Below are 10,518 nucleotides of genomic sequence, written 5' to 3'. Positions count from 1 at the left end.
CAATTATACCAAATAAATTCTCACACTGTTAAGAAAGTTCTAGGAACCACGACAGATTTCCCAACCTGGGGGTCTGGCAAAGGGACTGAGAACCCCCAGGGAATTTGACTTTGGAGGCCAGTAGGATTTGATTACAGAACTTACACAGGACTGGGGAAACAGACTCTTGGAGGACACAAACAAAACCTTGTGTGCACCAGGACCCAGGAGAAAAGAGCAGTCCAAAAGAGGCTGACCCAGACTTGCCTGTGAGTCTCGAGGAGACTCTAGCAGAGGCATGGGTCAACAGTGCCTGCTGCAGGGTCAGGGACACTGAATACGACAGTGCATGCAGAAGACCTTTTGAAGGAGGTTTCCATTATCTTCATTCAGTTCAGTTCAGTCACCCAGTTGTGTCCAACTCTTTGCAACCCCATGGACTGCAGCACACCAGGCTTCCTTGTCCATCATCAACTCCCTGAGCTCACTCAAATTCATGTCCATCGAGTTGGTGATGCCATCCAACCATCTAATCCTCTGTCATTTCCTTCTCTTGCCTTCAATCTCTCCCATCACTGGGGTCTTTTCCAATGAGTCAGTTCTTTACATGAGGTGGCCAAAGTATTGGAGTTTCAGCTTCAGCATCAGTCCTTCCAATGAATATTCAGGACTGATTTCCTTTAGGATTGACTGGTTGAATCTTCTTGCTGTCCAAGGGACTCTCAAGAGTCTTCTCCAACACCACAGTTCAAAAGCATCAATTCTTTGGCCCTCAGCTTTCTTTATAGTCCAACCCTCACATCCATACATGACTACTGGAAAAACCATAGCTTTGACTAGATGTACCTTTGTCAGCAAAGTAATGTCTTTGTTTTTTAATATGCTGTCTACGTTGGTCATAGCTTTTCTTCCAAGGAGTAGGCATCTTTTAATTTCATGGCTGCAGTCACCATCTGCAGTGATTTTGGAGCCCCCAAAAATAAAGTCTGACACTGTTTCCACTGTTTACCCATCTATATGCCATCAAGTGATGATCAGATGCCATGATCTTAGTTTTTTGAGTGGTGGGTTTTAAGCCAGGTTTTTCACTCTCCTCTTTCACTTGCATTAAGAGGCTCTTTAGTTCTTAGATATCTGCCGTAAGGGTGGTGTCATCTGCATATCTGAGGTTATTGATATTTCTCCCTGCAATCTTGATTCCCGTTTGTACTTCATCCAGCCTGGCATTTTGCATGATGTACTCTGCATCTAAGTTCAATAAACAGGGTGAACATATACAGTCTTGATGTACTCCTTTCCCAATTTGGAACCAGTCTGTTGTTCCATGTCCATTCTAACTGTTGCTTCTTGACCTGCATACACGGTTTGCCGCAGGAAGGTAAGGTGGTTTGGTATTCCCATCTCTTGAAGAATTTTCCACAGTTTGTTGTGATCCATACAGTCTAAGGCTTTAGCATACAGCAGAAATAGGTATTTTTCCAGAATTCTCTTGCTTTCTCATGCTTTTTTCCATGATCCAATGGATGTTGGCAATTTGACCTTTGGTTCCTCCACCTTTTCTAAATCCAGCTTGAACATCTGGAAGTTCTAGTTCACGTACTGCTGAAGCTTAACTTGAAGGATTTTGAGCATTACCTTGTTAGCATCTGAAATGAGTGCAATTGTATAGTAGTTGGAACATTCTTTGGCATTGCCCCACTTTGCAATTGGAATGAAAACTGACCTTTTCCAGTCCTGTGAGTTTCCCAAATTTGCTGGCATATTGAGTGCTGCACTTTAACTGCATTATCTTTCAGGATTTGAAATAGCTCAGCTGGAACTCCATCACCTCCACTAGTTTTGTTCGTAGTGATGCTTCCTAAGGCCCACTTGACTTCACATTTCAGGATGTCCAGCTCTAGGTGAGTGCACACCATTTTGGTTATTTGGGTAGTTAAAATCTTTTTGTACAGTTCTTCTGTGTATTATTGCCAGCTCTTCTTAATTTCTTCTGCTTCTGTTAGGTCCATACCATTTCTGTCCTTTATTGTGCCCGACTTTGCATGAAATGTTCCCTTGGTATCTCTAATTTTCTTGAAGAGATCTCTAGTCTCTGCACTGATCACTTAAAAAGGCTTTCATTTATCCCTGCTATTCTTTGGAACTCTGCATTAAGATGGGTTTATCTTTCCTTTTCTCTTTTGCCTTTTCACTTCTCTTCTTTTCTCAGCTATTTGTAAGGCCTCCTCAGACGACCATTTTGCCTTTTTGCATTTCTTTTCCTTGGGGATGGTTTGATCACTGCCTCCTGTACAATGTTACAAACCTCAGTCCATAGTTCATTGGCACTCTGTCTATCTAATCCTTTGAATCTATTTCTCACTTCCACTGAATCATAAAGGGATTTGATTTAGGTCATACCTGAATGTTCTAGTATCATTTAAGTCTGAATGTTGCAATAAGTAGTTCATCACAGTCAGTTCCCTGTTTTGTTTTTGCTGACTATATAGAGCTTCTCCATCTTTGGATGCAAAGAATATAATCAATCAGATTTCAGTATTGACCATATGGTGATGTCCATGTGTAGGGTCTTCTCTTGTGTTGTTGCAAGAAGGTGTTTGCTGTGATCAGTGCGTTCTCTTGGCAAAACTATTAGCCTTTGCCCTTCATTTTTAGTCCAAGGCCAAACTTGCCTGTTACTCCAGGTATCTCTTGACTTCCTACTTTTGCATTCCAGTCCCCTATGATGAAAAGGACCTCCTTTTTCGGTGTTAGTTCTAGAAGGTCTTGAAGGTCTTCATAGAACCGTTCAACTTCAGCTTCTTCAGCTTTAGTGGTTGGGGCATAGACTTGGATTACTGTGATATTTAATGGTTTGCCTTGGAAACGAACTGAGATCATTCTGTCATTTTTGAGATTGCATCCAAGTACTACATTTCAGAGCCTTGTGTTGACTATGAGGGCTACTCCATTTCTTCTAAGGGATTCTTGCCCACAATAGTAGATATAATGGTCATCTGAATTAAATTTGCCCATTCCTTTCCATTTTAGTTCACTGATTCCTAAAATGTTGATGTTCAATCTTGCCATCTCCTGTTTTGACAATATTTCAACATAAATCAACATGCCTTAAAATAACTTTCGGGTAACAGGACAAATCATGAGAGATATTAGAAAATATTTCAACTGCATGAAAATAAACTTACTACATGTCAAATTTATATATTTATTCAAATAAAATATGTAATATGCAATTACTATAGAATATTGCCTATTCTAGGATCTCACATAAATTTCAATAGTATGCATTCTTTTGAGAATTGCTTCTTTCACTTAGCATATTTTCAGAGATTCATCCATGCTACCTATTCATGAAGTCTCGATAGTATTGGCATAAGAAAAGATATATAGATCAATGGGACAGAATAGGGAGTCCAGAAAGAGTTTTTCTTGCTTTGTTTTCATGATAGTTCATTATTAATGTGTAGAAAAGCAATAGATTTCTGTGTATTACTCTTGTATCCTACAACTTTATTGAACTTTTTAATTAGTTTCAATCATTTTTTGCTGGAAACCTCAGGATTTTCTCCATATATTACCACATCATCTGCAAATAGTGACAGGTTACTCTTTCTTGGATAACTTTTATTTCTTTTTATCATCTGACTGCTATGGCAAGGATTTGCAATGATGTGTTAAATATAAATGGTTAGAGTGGGTATCCCTGTCTTGTTCCTGATTTTAGAGAAAAAGTTTCAACATTGAGTATGACGTTAGTGTGGGTCTGTCATAATGGCCTTTATTATGTTGAGATACGTTCCTTTTGTACCCACTTGTATGAAAGTTTTTATCCTGAATGAGGTTGAATTTTGTCAAATGCTTTTTCTGTGTCTATGGAGATGATTATGTGCTTTTATCCTTCCTTTTGTTAATGTGGTATATGACATTGATTTTTTTCAAATGTTGACTCATCCTCACATCTCTGGACTAAATCCCACTTGATCATGGTATTTAATCCTTTCTACATATTGTTGAATTTTCTTTTTTTTAAACTTTATTAACACATTTTCAATTAGAATAGGCATAAACCAAGAGAGGGAAAAAAAATCAGGATGATGTACCACTGTCACTCTGTGAGCAGGGAGGAGGCAGGAAATGGAACAGATGAGCAGAACAATGTCCTGAGACTAGGCTACATAACATGTAAATGCCTCGGTCAAGTCTTAGCCAACTTAATCTACACTTGAAAACAGGAGCCAAGGTTCATCTTATTTAGTTCAAGAATTTTTACACTGAATATATAGTGCTTCATTTCTCAGAAAGTGATGCTAGTTATTATTATAAGGAAGAAGTTCCCATTACACAAGGGCTGCTGCTGCTGCTAGAAAACCTCAAATGCAAGTAGGTAGCTGTGCTAGCTCAGGATGCACCGTCGGACTGAGCAGCTTGTGTACATCTCCTTTGAATGCAGATCTGCATCTGGGTTTAGAAAGGCAGCAATCATTACATCTTGGCTTTTATTCTAGATGCTTAACTTAGTTAAGGTGAAAATTCAAGCGCAATAAGTAGTTAAAATGTAATGATAGTCGATACAGTCTCTTACAGCTACACACATTCTCTAATAATGCTTACATGGAATAAAACCAGTGTTACTTAATTGGTGTGTGACACACACAGAACTGAAGAAAAGTAATTCTAAATGTACACAGCAACACGGTAAAAATGCAAATACACCATAGAACTAAAGTGATCCGACAGCACTGCTTGATGCCCAGGGTGAAGGTGACGGGTCTAACACGCAGCTGAGCCTGTATCAGTCATTCCACTCACAAAGCTTGTGAAAGATTCAGTTTAGTTCAGTTCAATCGCTCAGTAGTGTCCAACTCTTTGCGAACCTACGGACTGCACCATGCCAGGCTTTCCCGTCCATCACCAACTCCCAGAGCTCGCTCAAACTCATGTCCATCCAGTCGGTGATGCCATCCAACCATCTCATCCTTTGTCATCTCCTTCTCCTCGTGTCTTCATTGTTTCTGAGCATCAGGGTCTTTTCCAATGAGTCAGTCCTTCACATCAGGTGGCCAAAATATTGGAGCTTCAGCATCAGTCCTTCCAATGAATATTCAGGACTGATTTCCTTTAGGATGGACTGGTTTGATCTCCTTGCAGTTCAAGGAACTCCCAAGAGTCTTCTCCAACACCACAGTTCAAAAGCATCAGTTCCTCAGCGCTCAGCTTTCTTTACAGTCCAACTCTCACATCCATACCTGACCACTGGAAAAACTATAGCTTTAACTAGTTGGACCTTTGTTAGGAAAGTAATGTCTCTGCTTTTGAATACGCTGTCTAGGTTGGTCATAGCTTGTCTTCCAAGGAGCAAGCATCTTTTAATTTCATGGCTGCAGTCACCATCTGCAGTATTTTGGAGCCCAGTGATTTTGATCCTAGGATCAGGATCCCAGGAAAGCATCAGGTTCCCAGGAAAGAAACTAGTCTGTGAAAGTCTTTTGAACTGTAAAACCAGGATACGATTACAACTATCTTGATGTCTGAACAAGATACCAGATCGAACAGTAAGATCCCCGGCCCTACTGGAAGACATGAAGGTCCTCACACAGCAAATGCTCACTGGCCCCTGGAAGGCTTCATGTGCATGATATAAAGGCAAATTGCTGAAGACTTACAGGCGAACTTCTGGGAAGTTTCCACTGTGCCCTGAATTCTAAACCCCAGGAATGATGTGACCCAGCAAGCTTTTCATTATGCTTGGAGGAATGGTGTGATCCAGCAAGCTTTTCATTATGCTTGGCACCATCTGTTTAATAATGTGTCCAAAGATAAAAGCAGACATGATTATAATAGTAACTATATTTAACTATATTTCCAGCTGTGGACAGTACATCTGCGATTCGAGAGTCCTTCAGTCCAATGACATGCTGTCCATTGACCTCACAGGTGTTGTGTTCTGTAAGAAGACCATTTCTAGCTGCAGAACTGTATTTCACAATGGACGTGATTTTTTCATTTTTTAAAGACAAAGTTGACACGTCCAGTACTATCCTTATTCAAGGTAATTGTCCGTTCAAAGGGCCTGTCACGAATGGTCATGGTGATCTTCTCCCCAAAAGCCTGTGTGAGCACCCTGAGTGCCTGATCTGAGCTCCAGCCCACACAGTTCTCCTTGATCTGCAGCACCTGGTTCCCAAACCACAGACCCACCAGGGAGGACCAAGACTAGGCCTGGACGAGCTGAACAAACGCACCATTGTCTATGGATTTCAGCCTGAGCCCGATTATTATTTTTCTGTCCTAATCCTTACACAAGATGACTTCCCAGATTCCTTACTTAATCTCTGCTCTGCAGATTCCCATGTCACCACCAGTGACTAGAAGTTCATGCCAACCAACTGCCCCTGACTTGGTGCTCCAGGAACCATGGCCCTATTTGCACATATTTATTCTTCATTTAAACTCAGTCCCATGTACTGAGAGAACTCTGGATATAGTTTAGGACAGAGATTTCCATCTGGAGAGATAGGAGCAGAGGCTTCGGATAAAATCACTGGGTTGGCAGGGTTTGTGGAAAAGGCAGCCTGAGCCTGAATCTCCTTGTCTACCTTCAGGTCTTCAGGCGATGGGTACAGACACAGAGCAACTGGTCTAATGTGTCATTTAAGGCCACTGTTTCCTTATTAATTTTCTGTCTGGATAATCTGTTCTTAGACTTAAAGACGGCCATTAAAGTCTCTTACTATTAGTGTACTATTGTCAGTTTCTCCGTCTATGCCTTTGAAGGTTTGCTTTATATATTTGGGTGCTCTCATTTAGTTGCACATATGCTAACAAATGTTATATCCTCTTCTTGTACTGATTTATCATTATATAATGCTATTCTTTGATTTTATAATAGACTTTGCTTTAAAGTCAACTTTGTCTGATATGAATATACTACCCAGGTTTCTTTTCATCTCCATTTGCATGAAATATTTTTCCATCTCCTCACATTTAGTCTGTGTCTTTAGATCTGAAGTGTGTCTCTTGTAGGCAGCGTATAGATGCTCCTTGTTTGTTTTTTTAAATCCAATTAGCCACCTATGTATTTTTTTTAAGATCTACTTCTTTGGAGCTGTGCTGAGTCTTCACTGCTGTGCATGGGCTTCCTCTAGTTTCAGTGAGCAGGAGCTACACTCGATTTGTGATGTGTGAACTTCTCATTGTGGTGGCTTCTCTCATTGTGGAGCTTGGGTTTAGGCATGTGGGCTTCAGTAGTTCTGGTGTGTGGGCTTAGTAGTTGTCGCTCATGGGCTCTAGAACACTGGCTCTTCAGTTGTGGCACACAGCATTAGTTGCGCCATAGCAGGTGGGATCTTCCTGAACCAGGGATTGAACCTGTGTCCCTGCAATGGCAGGTAGATTCTTAACTACTGGGCTACCAGGGAAGCCCAACCCTACGTCTTTTGATTGAAGCATTTAATCCATTGGCACTCAAAGAGATTATTGATAGGTATGTACATGTTGCCAATTTGTTGCTTAATGGTTCTTTTTGTAGTTTTTCTTTGTTCTTTTTTCCTTGTCATTTGGTTTTCTTGAGTAAAAAAGTTGTGTTTTTTCTCTTTAGTTTTATGTATCTATTGTGTATAGATTTTTTTTTTCCAGTGAAGTACAGCTGATTTATAATGCTGTATTAGCTTGTATTACAAAGTGATTTGGGTACACACACACACACACACATACACACACGGAAGTTCCCCTGGAGAAGGGCATGGCAACCCACTCCAGTATTCTTGACTGGAAAATCCAACAGACAGAGGAGCCTGGCAGGTTACAGTCCACTGGGTCGCAAAGAGTTCGACATGACTAACGTGACTTAACAGCAAAGGTGAAATACAATGAGTAACCCATGAAGATGTGTACTACACTCCAAAGGAACTATATGAGTTTTCTAATTTATAGAAGCAGACATCAAGTGAACATGTGTGAGAACGAACACTGAGTATGTAGGATAACGGTAGAGGGATCATAAAGTTGGATTGGTCTGAATTTATTGACATGGGCTCACTAAGCTGAGATTCTGCATTAAATGCTACAGGTTGGGGTTTCAAAAAGGGCTCTAACAATTTGTTGGTTGGTTCTCTGAAACATGGACCAAAAGAAGGCCTACTGTGAGCCAACTGGAAATGCTGAACCTCTTTTGGTTTAACGTAGAAGAGGGATTCAGAGGCTTAGGGAGACTGAAATATTAGAGTGAAGTCATTTAAGACTTGCTCACCTACACTGGGAGGGTCCAGAGGACATACCTTTCACTTAATATTTTGAGAAATAAATTTGTGAGAGGAGCCCAAAATCCTTGAAGAGCTCAATGATGGCTCTTATCTGGAGGACAGATCTTGAGTGGAAACCATGGCTACTCAATTGGGAAACTTAATGCAATAGGAATATGTGGATCCTAGGGTGGCAGGGGCCAAGTGATGGCACTCAACCACAAAAGCCAAGGGAGGCATGGTTACCATAATGAACAGTAGAGCCAAAGTAGCAATCAGAATAGTCAGGCTCATGCAAACCTACAGTCTTGGTGAATTAATCCTGATGTTCCTACAAGTGAAACAGAAATTCTCTCTTGAGCTAAATAAGCAGAAAATTTCAAAGTCAAGTGAACAAAAGTCACTTGACTCAAATCAGGAAATGAGTCACAGCCACTCAATCAATTCCCAGAGTTGAGCCAGTTTAGAGACTCAAAACCCCTTGAATGAATGGGAGGTTAGGTCCCCTTGAGGAAGGACCCTGGCAGACTAATGAAGATTTATACAGTAAACTTTGCTCCCAGCCTTCCCCAGAGGAACCTGTAGCCTTTTAACAAGGTAAATGAACATTGAGGGAAGGAAATAATCCTATCTTCTGGAGATTACCAGTGGCTCCAAACTGACACTGATTCCAGAAGACTCAAAACATCACTGCAGCCCTCCAGATAGAGCGGGTGCTTTCAGAGGTCAGGTAGTCAAGGGAGCTTTATTTCAGGCCCATCTCACAGTAGGTCCAGGGCCTCTCCGTACCCACCCTGTAGTTTCTTCCCTAGTTGCAGAATGCGTAACTGGAACAGACATATTTAGCAGCTGGAATCCTCACATTGGTTCCCCACTTGTGCAGTGAGGGCTATTATGGTAGAAAAGCCCAAGGGGAAGCCATTTGTACTGTCTCTGCCTAGGAAAATAATAAACCAAAAGTAATACCACATCCCTGGAAGAACTGCAGATACTGCTGCCACCATCAAGGACTTGAAGGACGCAGTCCTTCACACCACATTCTCATTCATCTCTAGCTGACCTGTGCAGAAGACATGTGGATCTTGGAGAATGACAGTGGATTACTTCATTCTAAGCTTAAAGAAGTTGTGACTCCAATTGCAGCTGCTGAACCAGACATTATTTTGTTGCTTGAGCAGATTCACACATCCCCTGGTACCTGGTATGTAGCTACTGCTGTGGCAAATGGCTTTTTCTCCATTGCTGTCCATGAGGCCCACCAGAGGCAGTTCCTTTCACTGGCAAGGCCAGCAATGCACATGCACTGTTCTCCCTCTCAGACCTATCAACCACCCAGCCCTATGTCATAATTTAGTTTGCAGGGATCTCAATCACCTTTCCCTCCACAATATATCATACCAACACATTACGTTGATGATACTATGTTGATTACATCTAGTGAGTGAGTTATAGTAACTACCCTAGGCTCACTGGCAAGACATTTGTATATCAGAGGGTGGGAAATAAATCTAACCAAAATTCATTCCTACCTCAGGGAAATTTTTAGGGTACCTGTGGTCTGGATCATGTCAAGACATCACTTTTAAGATAAAAAGTAAGTGGTATCTGGCTCTCGTACAACCAAGAAAGCAGATCAGTCCCCAAGGGGACTCTTTGGATTTGGGAGGCAACATATTCCTCATTTGGCGTGTTGCTCCAAACCATTTACCAAGTGGCCTGAAAAGGTGCTACTTTTGAGGAGGCCCAGAAGATGAGAAGGTTCTGCCCCAGGTCCAGCCAGCTGTGCAGACTTCTCAGCGACTTGGGCCATATGATCCAGCACGTGGAGTGGTGCTTCAAAGTCTCTGCCGCAGGTAGGGACAGCATTTGGAGACTTTGTCAGGCTCCTATAGGTGAATTGCACTGTGGTCCTTTAAGAATTTGATGCAAAGCTATGCCATCACCTTTGGATAACTACTCTCTTTATGAGAAACAGGTCTTGGTAGATTATAGGGACATAGTAGATAATGAATGCTTGATGATGGGCTTACCCAGTTGCCCATCATGAATTGGGTATTATCTGAGCCACCACACCATAATATGGGCCTGCATAGTAACATTCCATCATCAAATGGAAGTGATATATACAAGTCAGGCCTGAGCAGGGGAGCCTCATAGGGAGTTCCCTGTAATCAGATGACAGGGGAATAGAAGATCTGGGCCTGGTTTACAGATGGTTCTGCACGATATGCATGGACCACCTGTATGTGAAGAGCTGCAACACTAAGACCCTTTGCGGGGACATTCCTGAAGCAGAGTG

At 41.5% G+C, this 10,518-nt stretch overlaps 1 pseudogene; it reads right to left on the bottom strand.

The window, feature by feature from the left end:
• Positions 1 to 5,651: 5,651 nt before the first annotated feature.
• LOC147364087 (syntenin-1 pseudogene) lies at positions 5,652 to 10,261 on the bottom strand (annotated as a pseudogene).
• Between the last annotated feature and the right edge of the window lie 257 nt (positions 10,262 to 10,518).

The sequence above is a fragment of the Bos grunniens genome, chromosome 10 (assembly GCF_055505025.1).
Source record: "Bos grunniens cultivar Pamir isolate PY7600 chromosome 10, Bosgru_T2T1.0, whole genome shotgun sequence".
Classification (NCBI taxonomy): domain Eukaryota; kingdom Metazoa; phylum Chordata; class Mammalia; order Artiodactyla; family Bovidae; genus Bos; species Bos grunniens.
Note: the sequence above shows the minus strand (reverse complement) of the source record. Positions and strands in the feature narration are given on the sequence as shown.